The sequence below is a fragment of the Phacochoerus africanus genome, chromosome 15 (genome assembly GCF_016906955.1).
Source record: "Phacochoerus africanus isolate WHEZ1 chromosome 15, ROS_Pafr_v1, whole genome shotgun sequence".
NCBI classification, from domain to species: Eukaryota; Metazoa; Chordata; class Mammalia; order Artiodactyla; family Suidae; genus Phacochoerus; species Phacochoerus africanus.
Genome location: NC_062558.1, coordinates 106,937,633 through 106,959,838, shown reverse-complemented (window position 1 = coordinate 106,959,838; position 22,206 = coordinate 106,937,633). Strand labels below are relative to the sequence as shown.

At 41.1% G+C, this 22,206-nt stretch overlaps 1 pseudogene; it reads right to left on the bottom strand.

Moving 5' to 3' along the window:
• Positions 1–1,252: 1,252 nt before the first annotated feature.
• LOC125116990 (cytochrome P450 2C26-like) lies at positions 1,253–19,140 on the bottom strand (annotated as a pseudogene).
• Between the last annotated feature and the right edge of the window lie 3,066 nt (positions 19,141–22,206).

Genomic DNA, 22,206 nt, shown 5'->3' with positions numbered 1-22,206 from the left:
TGGCAGTTATGGTGAGAGTGTATCTCTGCCTTTCTTTCTGGCATGGATGTAGCTAGATGCATGTTCACTATGAGTACAGAAGTCTTTTAACTAGTTTCTGGATTTTTTTTTAACACAGAGAATTGATCCACATGTTGTGCTGAACCAAGGTGTCCACTTGTGGGAAGGAGAGATCAGAGCTTCCTATAATGCCATGTTACTGATGTTACTCCTCCTTGCATGAGTTTTGGCAAACTGTACTTAAAGAACGGATCCATCTCAATTAAGTCATCAACTTGGTGAACAGAGCATTACTCATAATACTCCTTTATTATACTTTTAATGTTCATGGCATCAAGAGATGGCCCCTCTTTGAATTGCAGTTTTTGAGATCTGTGTCTTGTTGATTTGGGGGGAGGGGTAGCCTGGCTATAGGTCTGTCAATTCTGTGGAACTTTTCAGAGAACCAGCTTTGGTGTCATTGATTCTTTCTAGTGAGTTCCTGTATGCACATTTCACTTCTTTCTGTTCTGGTTTTCATTGGTAGTTTTCTGAAGCTTAGTATGAATTTAATTCTCCACCATCACTGATCTCAATATATCCCTACAGGGTAAAGATGCTCCTGAAAATAATTTATCTCACTTTCAAATCCAACACTCAAATAACTAGGTGACATAGAGCCAAGGGAGCTATTCTCATTCCCTTTGTCCTTCTCTGTGAATCTCATTCTGAGGACCAAGACAACCACTTTGCATTTTTTCTTTCCTTTTTTACCTGCCACATGCACAAAAGTAAGGAAAGTCTGTGAAGTGGCTCATCGAATTCTGCTTTTTACTAGGAATATACACAGGAGCAATGGCTTGGCATTGGCAGACACTAATCACCTTGTTTTATTTTGTATGGAATTCCTAGTACTAAGTACTTAGTACTGCATAATATTAGACAAGTATTAGCAAAACATCCAGAGTTCCCATCATGGCTCAGTGGGTAACAAATCCGACTAGGAACCATGAGGTTGCGGGTTCGGTCCCTGCCCTTGCTCAGTGGGTTAAGGATCCGGCGTTGCCGTGAGCTGTGGTGTAGGTTGCAGACTGGGCTCGGATCCCACACTGCTGTGGCTCTGGCGTAGGCCGGTGGCTCAGCTCCGATTAGACCCCTAGCCTGGGAACCTCCATATGCCATGGGAGTGGCCCAAGAAATGGCAAAAAGACAACAAAAAAAAATCCAATACAGGTCACGAATAGCAGATACATTTCTGTAGTGAAATTACACAAGGAAGAGAGGTGGTCAATGAAGGCATTCTCAGGAAAGATGGGTGGCAAACAGGTGAACGATGCCCCAGATGAGAGGGAGTTGAAAACCAGATCATCAACGAACCCAAAGGATCTAATATTCCTTACAAAGGAATGAAGCAGAGCTGGTAAGAAGATGGCATGGAAGTTAAACCACCAAATATAGTGCTGGTGTCAATGTCCTTGGGGTCAACCACAGATTGCAAGGTAAATTTTTATAAAATTGTGGTCAGGAATAAGAACAGCTCCATGCAGGTCAGTCCTTCTCCTACACAAACCCGTTTTTCTGAAAACAACAAACACAGACAGCACATACTCCTTGAACACTGTTTCTTGCCATCAGAGACTCTGTAGTAGTAACTATTTGATGAATGGTTAAATGAATGACTGGAAAGCAAGATGGTTGCATAGACAGATGGACAAAATTTGGAAAAAGATGCTACTCACCTCACATCTTAACAGGTAGCACTTTCAAAAAATATTTATTGAGTATCGGCAGCACTATGCCAACTACTTCATTAAGTATATGCATATTATGACTGTAGTTTTGTTTTTAATTTTTAACATTTTCTTGAAATATAGTTGATTTTCATGTTGTAATAATTACTGTTGTACAACAGTGATTCAGTTATGCATGCACACATATCCATCCTCTTTTAGATTCTTTTTTTTTTTATACAGTTATTCTTTTTGTGTGTGTGTGTGTCTTTTTGCCATTTCTTGGGCTGCTCACGCGGCATACGGAGGTTCCCAGGCTAGGGGTCCAATCGGAGCTGTAGCTGCCAGCCTACACCACAGCCACAGCAATGTGGGATCTGAGCCACGTCTGCAACCTACACCATAGCTCACGGCAACACTGGATCCTTCACCCACTAAGCAAGGGCAGGGATCGAACCCACAACCTCATGGTTCCTAGTTGGATTCGTTAACCACTGCGCCATGACGGGAACTCCTCTTTTAGATTCTTTTTTAACTGCAATCTGATTTTTTCAAGTTTCCATCGATCTTTCTCTAGAAACACCCACACATTTGTTGTATTTTCTCTTTCTAGTTTGATGATCCAACATATTTCTTCTCATTCCTCACAGCCTCTATTATCTGCTGTAAGCATACCTCTTCTTCATCAACCTCTATACTGTCATACTTTGAACCTTCATACTTTGAAATTTCAAGGGTTATAACACACAGTTCCTTTTGGCTAAGATGCACTTCTCTTGTATTTTTTTTCGAAGCTCACTCAAATTTTATTTCTGAACTTGAAAGAACTGGGTCACCTCTCCAGAGCTTCAGTGATCAAGCCCAATGATGAGGATGTATCACAAGAAGGGAAAATGCATGGGTACTGGGATTGCTGCCCCTCGCCAGGGACAAAGAAGCATTTCTACCAGCCCCAGAGTAGGTCCTCTGTCACTTCCAACTGATCCCTAATAGGTATCTTGGCTTCTGAAGTCATGAAGAAAATAAATTTTGTTACCTGCTGAGAAAGCCATGAAGTGGTCACTTTTCTGAAAGTTGCCACCCTCATCCAGGAAGTGGCCAGGGTCACACACTTCTGGGTTGGGGAACTCTTTGCCATTGTGTAGCACAGAAGTCAGTAATGTGAATACAGTTGTGCCCTGAAAGAAGAACTGAAGATAAACTGAAGTGTGAAGAAGACATGGAGCTGGAAGAAATCTTGTCAATTATTTATTCCAATCCATTGACCTAGAGATGAATAAGTTTAGCTCAAAATAAGGGCAGCAGCACTTTGATTCAGAGAGAACAAGTAGTAAACAAGGATAAGTTGGAAGACTGGTGGAAGTGATGTTGCTAAAGGGGACTTCGTTAGTATTTGAAATAATCAATACAGAAGTCTTAGGATGCCAGATCTTATTAATCCATTCCGCTTATCACCACATTTGGATACCAGTGTATGTTTCCACCAACTGCTTTTTTTATCACTGATTTTTCAATCATATATAGCTTATGATTTAAAACAGAAGTCATTACGGGGTTCCTATATTGGCTCAGTGGTTAACAAATCTGACTAGTATCCCTGAGGACACAGGATTGATCCCTGGTCTCACTTAGTGGGTTAAGGATCCAATGTATTCGTGAGCTGTGGTTTAGGTTGCAGATGTGACTCAGATCACATGTTGCTGTGGCTGTGGTGCAGGCTGGTGGCTAGAGCTCTGAATCAACTCCTAGCCGGGGAACTTGCATATGATGTGGGTGTGGCCCTAAAAAGACAAAAGACAAAAAATTAAGAAATGGAAATAAATAAAACAGAAATCATTATTGGAATTTGAATATCTGGAGTTATCTGTTCATAGTGTTTTTGTAAAGAGACATTTGACTGAATTAAAAATAAACTTTCTGTGGTAAGAACAATGAGCCAGTAACAAATATTAGTGTTTATCATTGTCATGAATATTGTTCGTCTTAATTTTAAAAAACAGGGTAGACTTCTTTACATAATAATCCTAGATTTGAAACACAGAAAACATGAAAAGATTAGAAAAATTGTATAACAACTCAGTTTAGTATCATTAATTTAAGCAAGCTTTACTAGCAATCCTAAAACTGCTAGATAAATGACTGAGAACCACCATACCCACAAAGCCCTAAAGGGCCACCAACAAAATTTTTTTAATTTAAAAATGTTTTTTCTGTTTAGGGCCACACCTGAGGCATTTGGAAGTTTCCAGACTTCAAATCACAGCTGCAGCTGCCAACCTAAGCCACAGTCACAGCAACACCAGATCTGAGCTGCATCTGTGGCCTACGCCACAGCTGGCAGCAACACCAGATCCTTAACCCACTGAGCGAGCCCAGGGATCAATTCCACATCCTCACAGATACTGTATCGAATTAACCTGTTGAACAACAATGGAAATACCTAGATTTTTATGAATTAAATGTCAAAAAAGGACTTCTGTCATGCAGAAATCTGGCAGATATCACTTTACTATGTGAACAACACTGCATAAATAATTATGGGATAAGTGACATGATGTGCCCTACTCCCCATTGGATTTCAGTGGGACATACGAGGTGTCATGTGGTTCTGTTGCCAAATCACCTGGAATCTATCTTTTGAAAACAGCAAAGCACAAAACAAGCCCAGGGCATATTTTACATGACTACTAACCTGAACATTTCACAAAGGTAAATGTCCTGAAGGAAAACAGACAGGGCAAAGAGAACTGATAACCATCTTACATGCTTGTTCCTTGTCTAGATATTGAGTTGCAAAGGAAAACAAAAAGCTATAAAGGTTATTCCAGGAACATCAGGAAAAACTTAAATATAGGCTGTACATTAGGTAATATTATTATATTAATAATTTCTGAGTGTACATGCTATTATTGCTCTGTGTACAAAAACTGAAGTAGGAAGAGGTTGATGGATAGATGGATAGATAGATAAATGGACAATAATGAAAAAGTTTTCACATATTGAGGTATGGGGAAGTTATTCTGGCTTATACACGATGTAATTTGAATATTATGATAACTAAAACAGCCTATTTGTATCCTTTCAAACATACATTGCACACCTGTTTAACCATTAATGAAAAAGGTGCACTGATCAGAAATAAGGAATGTCCACATTAAGAGTGCCCATCATGGCTCAGCGGAAACAAACCTGACTAGTGTCCATGAGGACACAGGTTGGATCCCTGGCCTCGCTCAGTGGGTTAAGAATCTGGCATTGACGTGAGCTCTGGTGTGGGTCGCAGATGCGACTCGGATCTGGTGTTGCTGTGGCTCTGGTGTAGGCCAGTGGCTACAGCTCTGTTTTGACCCCTAGCCTGGGAACTTGCCTATGCTGTGGGTGCAGCCCTAGAAAGACAAAAAATATTTGTTTAAAAAAAGAATGTCCTGGGAGTTCCTGTCATGGCTCAGTGGTTAAGGAATCCGACTAGGAACCATGAGGTTGCAGGTTCGATCCCTGGCCTTGCTCAGTGGGTTAAGGATCCAGTGTTGCCGTGAGCTATGGTGTAGGTCACAGACGCAGCTCGGATCCTGCATTGCTGTGGCTCTGGCGTAGGCTGGCAGCTACAGCTCCGATTGGACCCCTAGCCTGGGAACCTCCATATGTTGTGGGTGTGGCCCTAAAAAGTCAGAAAAAGACACACACACACACACAAAAGAACAACAAACAGTTTAAATGCACCATTACAATATACATATGAAACACACTGTCTTTGAGATAACAGGTAAAGATGATGTCAGAAACATTAAATCAATCTCTCTCCATAAAATTCCTTAACAATAAAGTATTCCACATGTATAAAATCAACACACTACTTTTACCTTAATCTGAATAGACCACTTTAACCTAGCTAGTTAAATTGTTTTCTTTTTAAATATTCAACTCATACCCACTGCCTTTTCTTGTACTCTTTCCAACCAAGGCACCTGCTGATTTGAAGGGTGAATGATGAAAACGTTTATGAGCCACTGTCATATCATTTAATTACTAATATTTTCAATGCTGAATATCACCTGTCTACAAAGCCTGAAGAAAATTAAGCATGGATACAGAAAGAAAGAGAATACAGCAATATGGATGCAAGTAGACATTCTCATACTAAGTGAAGTAAGTCAGAAAGAGAAAGACAAATACCACATGATATCACTCATCTATGGAATCTAAAATATGGCAAAAGTGAACCTATCTACAAAACAGAAAGAGACCCACAGACATAGAGAACAGATTTGTGGTTGCCAAGAGGGAGTGAGGAGGGAGTGGGATGGACTGGGAGGTTGGGGTTAGCAGATGCAAACTATTGCATTTAGAATGGATAAAACAATGGTCCTACTGTATATATAGCACAAGGAACTCTATTCAATCTCTCTGGAAAGAACATGATGGAAAATAATTGAGAAAAAGAATCTATATATATATAGTTGGGCCGCTTTGTTATACAGCAGCATATGACACCACAGTATAAATCAACTATACTTTAATAAAAAATTAAAAATGAGAATGAAAGAGTAAGAATACAAAGGACCAGAAGAAGAAAAAAATGGTAACCAACAACCAAAATCAATGAAGAAAAAGGAGGCTCAGTGGGGGGAAGTCTCTCTAGTCCTGTGGCTGTCTTGTGTTCATTTGATAGCCATATCTGAAGGGGATGCATTTTGAATTTGAAATCAATGCCTTAGCAATCATAGCCTAAACCAGGTGCTTGCAGTACCAAAAACAAACCAAAAATATAAGCGTCTGGGTTTATCCTACACATTAAAAAATGCAAATCAAAAGCAAAGAGGTATCACCTCACATCTACTAGGATGGTCATTATCAAAATGAAAGAAGGAAAGAAGGAAGGAGAGAAGAAAGGAAGGAAAGATAGAAGGAAGGAAGGAGGGAGAGAGGAAGGAAGGAAGAAAATAACACCTATTGATGAGGGAGTTGAAAATTGAGTTCCTGTTCATAGTTTACTATGACAAGTAATTGTCAGATGATTTACTATCCGACGATTTACTATGACAAGCAGTGCGGATGTTCCTCAAACAATAAAGACAGAATTAACATATTACCCAGCAATCCTACTTCTGGATTTTGATCCAAAAGAGCTGAATCAGGATCGCAAAGAGATATCGCCATTCCCACATTAACAATAACCAAGAGGTGGAAACAACCTAAATGTCTATCAACAATTAAGGATAAAGAAACTCGGGAGGAGACTGACAAAGACAGCAAAGGGGGAAGACCTGAGCTTATTGCCTCTCACGGGCACACCAAAATTACAATTATTTACAGAACAACCATCGATGAAAAGGACCAGAACCTACCAGAAAAGATCTCTAACAACCAAAGATATAAAGAAAGAACAACAAAGAGACTGTGAGGAGCAGAGGCGTGGTAGAGTGAAGTCTACCACACCCCCAGGTAGACAACCCACAAGAAGGAGAATAATTTCAACTGCAGAGGTTGTCCCCAAGGAGTGAGATGTCTGAAACCTCTATGGGGCTCCGCAGCATGACGGTCCTGCAATAGGAGGACGTGCCTCCAGAATGTTTGGCTTTGAAGGCCAGGATGGCTTATTTTCAGTAGTTTCAGAGGATTGAGGGAAATAGAGACTCCATCCATGAAGGACACAGGCAAAATCTCACATTCTCTGGGATGCAGGGCAGAAGCAATAATTTGAAAGGAGCCTGGGTCAGACAGACCTGCTAATACTGAAGAGTCTCCCCAAGAGACAGGAGGCAACTGGAGCTCACCCTGGAGGCATAAACTCTGGTGGCAGCCATTTGGGGAGTTCATGTGCATGCTGGTGCTGCCAAGTCCCTCTGTGATTAGCATCAGCACCCAGCCCCCTACATCCACCCAACAACCAGTACTCAGATACCTGAAGCAAAGAAACTAACCACATGGGGACAGAGCCCTATCCACCAGCAAAGAGGCTGCCTTAAGAGCCTATGACCTCACAGGCACTCCTGTATACAGCCCTGCCACCTAAGGGCCCGGGATCCAGTTCCAAACAGTAGTGCAAGGCATTAGATGCAGGACCCTCAGGGCCCTGCAGCCAAGGAACTAAGGACTCAGCTCAACACACCACTCCAAGAATCCCCAGCCCTGCCCACCAGCAACCCTGCTCTAGTCTCAGGACAACCTCACCTACCAGCAAATGGATAAGAGCTACAGAACAATGACAGCCTACACAGACACAGTCCATATATCAGTAGACGGTTAAGCCTGCCCTAGACTTGGGGTCAGCCTGTGTAACATCAGTGGACCCCAGTCATAGAATAACCAGACGCCCACAGCCCTGAGATGCAGCCCATCCATCAGCAGGCCAGCACCAATCCTGAGACCCACTAAGCCTCAGCCTTTTCCACCCATTGGCCTGCTCTAGGCTCAGGATCAGCCTCATTCACCAGTGGGCAAACACCAGCCCCAAGACTATGACAGCCCTGCAGACTACACACCCAACCCATCTACCTGAAGGCCAGCAGGTAGACACAAGGGATTGGTGAGCCCAGCCCCACATGCCAGCAGGCCAACACAAGCTTCAGGACACCAAGAACCCAGAGCCTCTCGTGTCAGGAACCAGCCCCACATACAAGAAATCCCATATGTCCCTCTGTGATTAACATCTGGGATCCCTGGGTCCTATAGACCGACCCCAGGACTTGCCTCTGCTTCCCAGTGGAACAGAACTTGCCCTAGAACCTGGCTTCGCATTCTTGGATCAGTCCTGGAATCTTGATCAGTCCTGGGATCTCTTAAAGCCTGACTCTGTCCACCAGTGAACCAGTACTATCCCTGAAATGCCTCAGAATTCCACAATCAACCACTTTATGACTCAGCCTGGCCAACCAGTGACTGGCAGCCTCTGCACAGGGTGGCTACAGGCAACCAACCTGACCAACCTGACCAGGGCCAACCAAGACTACCCAGTTGCCCACACCAGTCAGCCCACCACAACAACAGGAACAACACAGCCCACATAGGGGTAACTCCTGAGATATACAGCTCTAGTGATGAGAGGGAAGTGTGTTGCTGGGATACACTGGATGTCCTCTACAAAAGGCCATTTTTCCAAAATCAAGAAATACATGCAATCTACCAGATAAACTGACATAAAAGCAACAAGGTAGGAAAAATAAGGCAACAGAAGAACATGCACCACATGATGCAAAAAGATAAAACCACAGAGGAATAACTAAGTGAAGTAGAGATAAGTCATCTAACCAAGAACGAGTTCAGGGTAATGATCATAAAGATGATGAAAGAACTTGGGCAAAGAATGGATACATGGAGCAAGAAGTTAGTGGTTTTTAACAAAGAGTTAGAAAATATAAAGAACAAGAAAACAGATATGAAGACTATAATAACTGACATGAAAAAAAACCTAGAAGGAAGCATGAGTAGCCTAAATAAAAGAGAGGAACACGTCAGTGAGCTGGAAGACAGAATAGTAGACATTATTGACAACGAACAGAAAAAAGAAGGAAAAGAAATGAGGATAGTTTAAGAGACCTCTGACACCAACAATCATACTAACATTCATATTACAGTGGTCCCAGAAGCAGAAGAGCGAAGTAAAGGAGCAGAATACATATTTGAAGACACAGGAGCTGAAAAGTTCCCTCTTCTGGGATCAGTAACAGACATCCAAGTGCAGGAAGCATAGGTAGCCCCAAACTTGTCAAACTAAAGAGGTACAAACCAACATACATTGTCATTAAAATGTCAGAAAAAGATAAAGAGAGAAAATTAAGTGCAGCAAGGGAAGAGTAACAAGTTACACACAAAGGAACTCCCCTAAGGCTACCGGCTGACTTTTTGACAGAAACCCCCCAGGGCACAAGAGAATGGCATGATATTTTTAAAGGGATGGAAAGGCAAATCCAACAATCAATAATTCTCTACCCAGTGAGGCTCTCATTCAGAACTGAGGGAGAGATCAACAATTTTACACACAAGCAAAGAGAGAAGTATTTAGCACCATCAAACTGGCTTCAGAAGAAATGTTAGAGACTTCTCTAAGGCAAAAGGAGGGGCCAAAACTGAAACAGGAAAATTACAATGGAAAAAGTGCAACAGTCAAGGCAAATACACAATAAAGATATTTTTTAAATAGTGCTGCCTTTAAAGAGAAATCATAATTTATGGGAATTGAAATGAGATATCACTAAATGGTTAAGACCATGGGCGTCATTATGATCTGCCAGGACTGTAGGCATGGGCCCTGGAAGCAACTCTCAGACATGTCTGTGAGACCGAATATGCAAATACATTTCACTTAAGTGAACACACATGTCATTTGTTTCATGCCCCACAAGGTTCATTCCCACTCTGTCCAAGTAACAAGTATTCCCTGGTGAATTGCTCTGGAATAGACAGCATGCATTTATGCTATAGGAAAAACATCATGCTCCAACTCTTTCAGGAAATGACTCAAAACTATTCTTCGTGTTTTTGACTTGAACACAAACAAGGTTCAGGATAGAGAATGATTAAATGGCATTTATACTCACACTGTGTGCACCATCTTGGGTGTAAATACTCAAAAGGCACAGCTACACAAAAGTTATCTTGGCTCTCTTTTCTTCCTCCTCTTTAAGGCTGAAAAACATAACTGACATGAAAGATGTGGCTGACCTGGAAATGTTTCTAAGGACATCATTGGAGAGAGAGCAATGTGTTAAGGTCAGAGTTACAGAACAGAGTCACCCACCATTGATTTTTCTCAACTCCTCCACATGGCAGCAGGCTTCCTTCTGAACTCGGTCCTCAATGTTCCTCTTCCCCATCCCCAAATGCCTCAGCATCATGAAGGAGAAGCGTCAGTTTTCCTTCCATGTCTTTGCATTGCTAAATACGAGTCTTAACAAGAGAGGATACAGAGACTAGGAGGGAGGTCCTAGGAAAGAAGTGAGCTAGCTGACACTTGTCAGCCTTGCAGGTGGACCAAGCTCTGTTGGGGCGTGGGAGAGGGAAACACTTCAAAGTCCCATATTTCATCTTCCATACCCCTATTTCCAGTGCTGAACATGCACACGGGCACACCCACCACATCCTTTAGCAGCTCTTGCAAGAACTGGGAGACTGCCTCTTTGGGAAAACCCCTCTCCCAGAGCTTCCTTCACTGCTTCATATCCATGCAACACCATGGTAGGCTTCATGCCAAAATACAGAGTGTACACGGACCACAGTTTTTTTTTTTATTAAAAAAATTTATTAATAAATTTTTTATTCTAGTTGATTTATAGTGTTCTGTCAATTTCTGCATACAGAAGTGACCCATTCATATATCATATATATACACACACACAATATTTTTCACACATTATCCTCCATCATGTTCTATCACAAGGGATTAGATATAGTTGCCTGGAAAGGACCTCATTGCCTATCCATTCCAAATGCAATAGTTTACATCTACTAATACCAAAATCCCAGTCTATCCTGGTCCTTATCCCCTCCTCCTTGGCAACCACTAGTCTGTTCTCCAAGTCCATGAGTTTGTTTCTTTTCTGTAGATAGGTTCATTTATGCCATATGTTAGATTCAGATATCGGGGATATCATATGGCATTTGCATTTCTCTTTCTCATTACTTCACTCTGTATGAGAGTCTCTAGTTCCTTCTGTGTTGCTGCATTGTTCTTTTTATGGCCAAGTAGTATCCCAGTGTGTATATATACCACGCTGTCTTAACCCATTCATCTGTGGTTGGACATTTAGATTGTTTCCATGTGTTGGCTATTGTGAATAGTGCTGCTATTAAGATAGGGGTGCATGTATCTTTGGGAATGAAAGTTTTGTCTGGATATAAGCTCAGGAGTGGGGCAGCTGGATTGTATCGTAGTCCTATATTTAGTTTTCTGAAGCACCTCCATACTGTTTTCCATAGTGGTTGTACCAATTTACATTCCTACTAACAGTGTAGGAGAGTTCCCTTTTCTCTACACCCTCAACAACATTTGTTAGTTATAGACTTACCAATGATTGCCACTCTGACTGGTGTGAAGTGGTACCTCCCTGTAGTTTTGAATCGCGTCTCTGTAACGATTAGTGATGGTGAGCATTTTTTCATGTGCCTGTTGGCCATCCGTATATGTTCTTTGGAGAAAAGTCTATTTGGGTTTTCTGCCCATTTTTCAATTGGGTTGTTGGTTCTTTTTGCTGTTGAGTCATAGGAGCTGTTGGCACATTTTGGAGACTAAGCCCTTGTCAGTTGCATTGATTGAAAGTGTTTTCTCCCATTCCATAGGTTGTCTTTTTTTTTATGCTTTCCTTTGTTTTGCAAAAGCTTGTCCATTTGATTAGGTCCCATTGGTTTATTTTTGTGTTTATTTCTCTTGCCCTGGGAGACTGACCTAAGAAAACATTTGTAAGGTTGTTGTCAGAGAATGTTTTGCCTGTGTTCTCTTCTAGGAGTTTGATGGTGTCTTGCCTTATGTTTAAGTCGTTAAGCTACTTTGAGTTTATTTTTGTGTATGGTGTGAGGGTGTGTTCTAGTTTTGCTGACTTACATGCAGCCGTCCAGTTTTCCCAGCACTACTGGCTGAAGAGACTCTTTTTTTCCCATTTTATATTCTAGCCTCCTTTGTCAAAGCTTAATTGACCATAGGTGTCTGGGTTTACTTCTGGGTTCTCTAATTCTTTTCCATTTATCTGTATGTCTGTTTTTGGACCAATACCACACAGTCTTGATTACTATAGCTTTGTAATACTGTCTGAAGTCTGGGAGAGTTATACCTCCTGCTTGTTTTTTTTCCCCTCAGGATTTTTTTGGCAATTCTGGGTCTTTTATGGTTCCATAAAAATTTTTAGTTTGTTTTAGTTCTGTGAAAATGGCACGGGTAATTTGATAGGGATTGCATATTGAATTTCTAGATTGCTTTGGGGAGTATGGCCATTTTAATGATATGAATTCTTCCAATCCAGGAGCATGGAATATCTTTCCATTTCGATGAATCCTCTTTAATTTCCTTGATTCATGTTTCATACTTCTCAGCATGTACGTCTTTTACCTCCTTAGTCAGGTTTATTCCTAGGCATTTAATTTTTGGGGGTGTGGCTTTAAAAAGTATTGCATTTTTATATTCCTTTCCTAATATTTCATTGTCAGTAAACAGAAATGCAACCGATTTCTGAGTGGTAATCTTGTACCCTGCTACTCTGTTGAATTCATTGATCAGTTCAGGTAGTTTTTGTGTGTACTTAGTTTTCTATAGATAGTTATCATATCATCTGCATAGAGTGACAGTTTTACCTCTTCTCTTCCAATCTGAATACATTTTATTTCTCTCGTTGGTCTGATTGCTGTGGCTAGGACTTCCAATCCTATGTTGAATAAAAGTGGTGAGAGTGGGCATCCCTGTCTTGTTACAGATTCAAGCAGGAAGGCTTTCTGCTTTTCTCCATTTATACCCACTTTGGTAAGAGTTTTTCTCATGAATGGATGTTGGATTTTGTCAAGTGCTTTTTCTTCACCTCTTGAGATGATCATGTGGTTTCTTTTGTTAATGTGGTGTATGACATTAAATGATATGCATATGCTGAATCATCCCTATGAACTTGAGGTGAACCCCATTTGGTCATGGTATATGATCTTTTTTATATGTTGTTGGATTCAGTTGGTTAAAATTGTGTTGAGAATATTTGCATCTATATTCATCAAAGATATTGGCCTATGGTTTTCTTGTTTGGCAGTATCTTTGTCCAGTTTTGGTATCAGGGTGATGGTGGCTTTATAGAATGCCTCTGGGAAGGTTCCATGTTCTTCAACCTTTTGGAAAAGTTTTTTTAAAAAATGGGTATAAGTTCTTCTTTGTATGTTTGGCAGAATTCGCCTGTGAAGCCATCTGGTCCTGGACTTTTGTGTGTAGGGAGTGTTTTTATGACATATGCAATTTAATTTCTAGTGATCAGTCTGTTCAATTGATCTATTCCTTCGTGATTCAGTTTTGGCAGGCTGCATGTCTTTAGAATGTTGTCCATTTCTTCCTGGTTGTCAAATATGTTGGCATGCAATTGTTCATAGTATTCTCTTATGGTTTTTTGTATTTCTGCAGTATCCATTGAGATGTCTCCTTCTTTAATGCTTCTTTTGTTTGAATTGTTTCTCTCCTATTCTTAGGAAGTCTGGCCAGAAGTTTGTCAAATTTGTTTACCCTTTCAAAGAACCAGATCTTGGTTTTATTTATCTTTTTCTATCATTTTTTGAATCTCTCTTTTATCAGTTTACTCTGATCTTCTTGGTTTCATTCCTCCGCCGACTTGAGGTTTTGTTTGTTCTTTTTTTTTTCTAATTCTTTTAGGTGGTAGGTTAAGTTGTTGATTTAAGATTTTCTTCTTCTTCTTCTTCTTCTTTTTTTTGTTGTTGTTGTTGCTAATTTTTGGGCTGCTCCCGTGGCATATGGAGGTTCCCAGGCTAGGGGTTGAATCGGAGCTGTAGCCACTGGCCTATGCCAGAGCCACAGCAACGCGGGATCCGAGCCGTGTCTGCAACCTACACCACAGCTCACGGCAATGCCGGATCATTAACCCACTGAGCAAGTGCAGGGACTGAACCCGCAACTTCATGGTTCCTAGTCGGATTCGTTAACCAGTGCACCACGATGGGAACTCCCAGATTTTTCTTCTTTTTGAGGAAGACCTGTACTGCTATGAACTTCCCTCTCAGAACTCTTTTTGAGGCATCCATGGATTTGGAATGCTTGTGTTATTGTTACCATTCCTCTCAAGATATTTTTTAATTTCCCTTTTGATTTCCTTGTTATCCCATTGGTTGGCCCTCATGTAGGTGGTTTTTCTCATTTCTTTTTCCTGTGGTTGACTTCTGGTTTCACACCATTGTGGTCAGAGAAGTTACTTGAAATAATTTCTATACTCTTAAATTTGTCAAGGTTAGTTTTGTGCCCCAGTATATGGCCAATCTTTGAGAATGTTCCATGTGCACTTGAAAAGAATGGACATTCTGATTTTCTTCAATGTAATATCCTGAAAGGATCAATTATGCCTACACTTTCTATTGTGTCATTTAGGATCTCTGTTGCCTTGTTGATTTTCTGTCTGGAGGATTTGTCCATTGATGTGAGTAGGGTGTTATAGTCTCCTAGTATTATTGTATTCCCATCAAGTTCTCCTTTTCCATCTGTTAGTATTTGTTGTGCGTATTTGAGTGCTCCTGTATTAGGGGCACATATATTGACGAATATAATAGTGTCTTCTTGAATGGATCCTTTGAAAGACATTAAATACTGTCCTTCTTTGTATTTCTGTATGGCTTTTGTTTTAATGTCTATATTGTCTGATATTAGTATTTCAACTCCTGCTTTCTTCTCTTTTCCATTCGCAGATAATATCTTTTCCCATCCCTTCACTTTCAATTGATATGTGTCCTTTGCTCTAAGGTGAGTAGGCAGCATATTGCAGGCTCTTGTGCTTTTACCCAGTCTGACACTCTATGTCTTTTGACTGGAGCATTCAGTCCAATGACATTAAGGTAATTCTTGATAAATATGTATTTATTGTCATTTTAAACCTTGTTTTCCAGTTGATTCTATGTTACTCCTTTGTTCCTTTCTATTTTTGGCTGTACAATTTCCTTTTATTTTATGCTTGTGTACTCTCTTTAGTTTTACTGAATGTATTGTTTGGTTTTCATTCCAGGTTTGTTAATTCCTTCCCATATATGTTTGCTTTAGCCTGATGATCATATAGGCTCAAACGCATTCATCAAAAAAGAGTTTATATTTTCTTACATTCTTTTCCCATGTTTAATGACTTTGATGTCCTTTGTTAACTTCTTCATGTTTATCCTTTTGCTGTTCCTTGAGTTTATTGTCACTTTTACAGCAGGTTTGTTTTTCTTTGTTTTTTTCTTTTTAGATCTGTATACTGGTTTATTTAAGTGATTCCTTTCCAATTGTGGTTTCCTCCATCCTATTTCTTCTTAGTTAGTTCTTTTTTTATTTAGAGGAGTCCTTTCAGTGTTTCTTTTAGAATAGGTTTAGGATTGCTTTGCTCTTTTTGTTTTTGTTTGCTGGAGAAATTCCTCTATTTTAAATGATACTCTTTCTGGTAAGAGCATGTTAGGCTGCAAATTTTTCCCTTTTTGTGATCTGAATATATCTTGCCACTCTCTCTGGCCTCTAGTGTTTCTAGAAAGAAAAGAGCTGATAGCCTTAAGGAGGGGGGCGTAGTTCCCTTAAAAATTACTCTTTGTTTTTCTCTTGTTGCCTTTAGACTCCTTTCTTTAACTTTTGCCATTTTTATCATAATATGCCTTGGTGTGGGTCTATTTGAGGTCAACTTATCTGGAGCCCTCTCTTCTTCCTGTATCTTGATATTTGCTTCCTCCAGATTTAGATGGTTTTCAGCCATAATTTCTTCAAATATATTTTCAATCCCCTTGGCTTTTTCTTCTCCTTCTGGAATCCCTATTATGTGTAGAATGGCCAGCTTTATCTTATCCCATAGACCTCTGGTACTGCTTTCATGTGTTTTCATTTGTTTTTCTGTCTGCTGTCCTGATTGGGTGATTTCCAGGATTCCATCTTCCACGTCTGCATTATTCATTCTGCTCTTCAGGGCCTTTCCCTCAGCTTGTGTCTCTGCAAATGAACTTTCTCATGTTGGCTGGCTCCTCCTTATATGTTCTAGTTCCTTTCTAAAGTAATCCGCATTACTGTTCATACACACTCTTAACTGCTTTGTATTCATTCTAATTCCTTCAGTATTTTCACTGTCTTCTTTTTGAACTTGATGTCTGTTAGATTGCAGAGGTCTGTGTCTGTTTCATTGTTTGCTCTGTCAAGGGGGAACTCTTCTGTTCTTTTAACTAGAAATGGTTCCTGAGCTTCTTCACTTTGCTTATATTTTTCTCATTCTGGGAGTTTAGAGAAAACAGCTCCCATAGGTTTGGAAGGCTTTTTATATGTGAGAGCACCCCTGGGTATTTTGTGAAGGCTTCCTCTTTATTTTTGGCATAAGGAATGCTTCTGGTTTGGATGCTTGCTGTCTCTTTCCTTAGTGTGTGCAGGCTGTTAACCACTTGATAGGGTGCTATGTGTGCTTCTAAGGAGATGGAGCCACCAGACCAGACAAGTAGCAAGCGTCTAGTTGCTGGGCCATTGATATTGCCAAGAACCCATGGAAGGTGGCACAGGCTGCTCCTAATTGCAGGGCCCTGGGAAGTGGCAGTTATCCTCAGGCAGGTGTAGAAGGTGCCTGGAGCATTTGGCAGTGTCAGCAGCAGGCCGTGTGCATTCCCAGGGGAGTGAGAGTACTACCAGGTGGTGCTCAGTTTCAGGGTCCTCCTCTGTGGCAACCTTGGGGCTGTAGCTCGTGGCTATTCACGGACTCCTAGCAGTGAGATTGCCCCCACTACCCATAGACCATGCAAGAGGTGTGCCATCACACTTAGCCCATGCAGGAGGTTGTGCACCCTGAGCCCACCCAAGAGGGCCCATTGCCAATAGCCTGTGTAGGAGGCACATCGGTGCCCATAGCCCTGCCCTCCAAGAGTCCACACATGCACAGTGAAGGATATTCCTATGGAAAGCTGCCTCTCCTCCTCCAGCCTTCCCCAACAATGGCACTTTGCTTCTGATGTGGGCCCAGACCAACTCCCAGGTTCCCTCAGCTCTGGCACTCCAATCCCCTAGCCCTTGCACACCACTGCCTAGCCCCACATATTGTCTCCACACAGCCAACCCCAGTCCTGTCCCCAGAACTGACCTCCTCAGCCTGAGTCTCAGCACCCAGGCCCCTGCCACCTGTCTCAAGCTGTGGTGTCCTTGGAGGTGGTACTGACCATCTGTGCAGCTCTCTGTCTGCATTGCCCTCCTTAGCTCGGCTGTTGCACTTTTCTTGGAGGCTTCAAGGTCCCTCCATCTTGGCTGATCTCCCCATTAGTCAGGTGGCTTCCCAGGGTGTGGGTTCCTTTCCTCTTTCACAGCTCCCTCTCAAGAGTTTTAGCCCTGTCCTGATTCCTTTATCTCTCTCTCTTTTCTTCATTTGTTCTCCCCAGTTAGGTGGAGTGTTTCTTCTCCTTTCTTTGAGGTTTAAGGTCTTCTGCCAGTGTTCAGTAGATGTTCTGTGCAAATCGTTCTACGTGTAGATGGTTTTTTTGATGTGTTTGTGAGAGAAGGTGAATATCACATCTTACTCCTCTGCTGTCTGGATCCTGCAGGGCCACAGACTTTTGAGAGCTGGGAATGGAGATGTGCATAATGGCAAAAAAATAAAAAATAAATAATTGATAATATATTGTACCTGATGCAGAATGTATTATCATGCTACTATTGTGTTTTTATTCTGCCACTTACAGCCTCAAATATTTCTGAACTTAATACATAAATATGATATTAATTATTAGAGCTCTCACTTATGGATGTTCTGTGATATGCCAGGCAATGGCCTGAGTAACTGGCACCCAGATTACAATGAATCCTCTTATCAGCACCTTTAGCTGGTTTATTTGCTCCACTTATAAATAAGGAAACTGAGGTAAGGGAATTCTATTTCATTTTTAGCATCCCATGATTACTATAGAGAGGACTCAAAGCTGGTGCAGCCCTAAAAAAATAAAATAAAATAAAAAGTAAGAAACAAAACAGAAACATAGAAAGAAAAATCAGATAATTCAAATGTGAGCCTAGTTTGAGATCTGCTAGTATTACCTGGACAAAAAGAGAATAAGTGTCATAGAGGCAGTGCCAGGACATGCAGCGTCTCATGCAAGAACAATATTGTCCATTCTGTAGCATTCCTAGGTCCAGACAGCAGCTTCCTGCAGAATCCAAATGAATGCTCTGACCACCACCTGGACCCTGACTCATCACATCTTTCACCTGAAGAAAACACACAACTTACATAGGACCTGGCTTCTCTAAGGAGATCTCTGCGCACCAAACACATCCCTTACTTTTTACCTTCAGTGCAAAATCATAGCAAATGGCTATGAAACAAAGAAAGGAACCAACAATCCCAACTTCTGCCACTTATCTTGATTCTACCTTATAGAGACCTAAATGTTGCTCTACGCGCAAAACACATTATTTCATTCCTCTATTTATGACAATGATTGGCCTGAAAAGCCAAGAGAAATATCAAATTTTGCAGGGAGTAATTTGCTTCAAAATGACCTATTTCTGACACCTCGCTCCCAGGAATATATATTAGTTTTAGAGTTGGGCTTAATTTAATTACCCTTTGCAACACAATGAAGGAGCACAAAACTTAGTTACATTGGCTAAGGACTTGCCAGTGTTCTTAACATCTAACTCTAGACTAGTTCCAAGAATTGGGAGAGGAGTGGGGCCAGGTGGGAGCTTCCCCTTCCAAGAGCTCTGTTTCAAGAGTGGGAGGAGAAGCTGACAGGAGAGACAGAGCACCAGGACCACAACCAGACCCATGATGCCTTCTCTTCTTAAACACACAACTGTGAGCCTGAAATCTAAAGCTTTTAAACGGTCCCTGATCTATCACCTTTCGTCCCTCTAATAGAAACAAACCAATCAATTACATCCACTTTGTACCCTATTCTGAGTCAACTTTGCCCCAGTGATAACAATAAAAATAAACTGTCCTTTAGGCCTGTTTTCTCTGTATCCAGTTACCACTCTGGAAATTCTGGTCTCATTGTCCTGGGTTTGGTCCAGGTATTGATCATTTTTCTTTTTAAAGGGTAGGGACTCCACTGTGCAGTCAGGATTAAGAACCACTGAGGTAAATACTTAGATGCCAAAAAGGGCTCATAACACTGGATTCAAATCAATGACCAGCTGGGAAGTTATGACTCTGAGGACAATTGGTGTATTCTATGCCTTTTTTATTTTTGTTTTTAATGTTGATTTTGTAATGCTATATCTAACACCAGGACACTTTGTCCTTGAAAGCAAAAGATTTTAAAACATTTTAAGGTGCTGTACTAGCATGACATGTCTCTCTATATTAAATAGTTAATGATGACCTATTTAATAGAATTTTAAAATAAAAATATATAACTATGGTTCAGGCATCCAACATGAAGCCAGGTAAGTCACCATAGATATTGTTTCAGACATGTTCGTGCACCATTGAGAACTTGAAATCTCAATGGTGTCAAATTCAAGGACTCCCACTAGCTGCTCTCAAGCCAGTATATGCTAGGAGTTCCCACTATGGCACAGTGGGGTCAGCAGTGTTCCTGGAATGGTGGGACACAGGCTCGATCCCAGCCTGGCACAGTGAGTTAAGGATCTGCTGTTGTTGCAACTACAGCTTGGATCTGATCCCTGCCCTGGGAACTCTGTATGCCCCAGGGCAGCCAAAAGATGAGAAACAGAAGCAATATATGCTAGGAAGGCTAGCTGCAATTTTCTATTTTAAAAGTTCCCTCTACCCTCACAACTATGTAACCATTTCAAACCCCAACCAATCCTTACCTATCAAGACTCCTTCTTTTTATTCCCAATCCTAATCCTTGACAAAACAATTATCTACCCTTGAGGCTAGAAATAAATAAATTTCCGCATTTTGTACCCCTGAAGAACACAGTCTAATTTCTTGGATATGTGTCTCCTGGCCTGCAGTCCTAACAAACTCCAAATAAACACCCATCAATTTCAACCAGATCTCCAATCTCAAAGCTCTTGGTTAACACTAACAGAATTCGCACATCTTGAAAGATCAAACACATATAAAGTAATTACCTAAGTAAATGAACATGGCTTTGACCTTGAAATGCCACATCTATTCCCACCAGAGTAAACACTGGAAGATGGAGAATGTGATTTTGCAGTTTTCAAATGGGGGGAAGGGGACTCTGAGTGAATGGAAGAGCTGTTCATTGTCCCCTGGCTCATAAATAACAAAACTTCGATTTAAACTGAGATCTTCTGATGCTCATTGTAATGCATTCACTGACACCACAGCTACCCACAAAACAATTTCAGAAATACAAAACCAAGTCTCTCAAAATATTACTCTGAATAGTACACCTGACTGACTGTTCACAAAATTATAACAGTAAACAGTGTCCCTGCCTGGACTCAAAGGAACACAGGGTCACAGATTCTCAAGAGAAGAAATGAAAAGTAGTGATTCTCTCCTCTCCATCACCAAACAGGCAAAATTTGTTCAGGTAACTGAGGGAAAAGGAAATCTCAAGCATTGCATGGGCAGGGCTTGAGAAACTATGCCTCAGGCCTCCCAACTGCCTCTAGACACAAGGCCTTCTATTGCCTTTTGGAGTCTGTCTTCATCAGAAATGATGAGATGAAGTACACACTGTGTTAATCAAAATTTTAGAAAATGGAGACCTGATTGAAACTAAGAGGTGTTGACTTGGAGTCAGGACTGTAGTATGCCAGATATAGATTCAAGAAACATTTACCCAACTAATGGCTACCAAAGAGGAAATGTAGGGGCCTTGAGGCAGACAGCAGGAGGTTGGGATTAACATATACACACTACTATATATAAAATAGATAAGTAACAAGGGCCTGCTGTGTAGCACAGGGAAATCTCCTCAATATTCTATAATAACTTGTATGGGAAAAGAATCCAAAAAAGAGTGGATACATATATAACTGATTCACTTTGCTGTACACCTGAAACTAACACAACATTGTAAGGCAATTATACGCAAAACAATTTTAAACTTTAAAAAAGAAAAAAGGAACACTCGTGTTCCACCAGACTATGAAATGGGAGAGGCTTATAAAGGCAAGCCACAAAATTACATATGTTGTTTATCAAGAACACCTTGGATCTGGCAAGTAAGGGTTCCTGTTAAGGAAGTATTGGTTGGGGTCAGAAATTGTTGCATAGCTACAATGGAACCCTAAGACCATAAGATTGCAGCTAGTGGGTGTCGTTGTGAGAAAAGCATGTCCTTTCCTTGGGTCCAGTACATTTCACAGAAAATTCAAGTTCTCAGTGTGCAGAGATATGTTCAAGACGAGATCCTTGGTGGCTGCCAGGCTCCATTTTGAATGTCAAACTGTGATTACTCCATGAGATTTCAACTTCTCATCAACAGCAAGGAAGGGAAATTTTACAGAGAACAAAAGGTGTGGATTCAGTGGAGGTTAGGTGGCAGGGACTTCATTAAACTGATCCGTAGCACAGAACCACCACAACAGGCAGACCCAAACAGGAGATGACATTTAGTGGTCATGAGGACCTAAATATCACTGGAATAAGAAAACATTACTAGGAGAGAGAGGACAAGACGGCGGAGGAGTAGGGGGACACGCTCGCCCTCTCCCACAAACACAACAAAAAAAAGCACACCTACAGAATAAATGACTCGCACAGAACAGCAACCAATCACTGGCAGAAGAACCTAAACTCCAATAACGGCAAGAAGTTCGTGACATTACTGGGCAGAACGGGAGAAAAGAGGAGAGTGAGAGAAGGCGAATCCAAGCAGGATGGGCGCTCCCAAAAGGGAACTGTGGAGGAGAAAGGGATCCCGCACCCTGGAAAGTCACCTA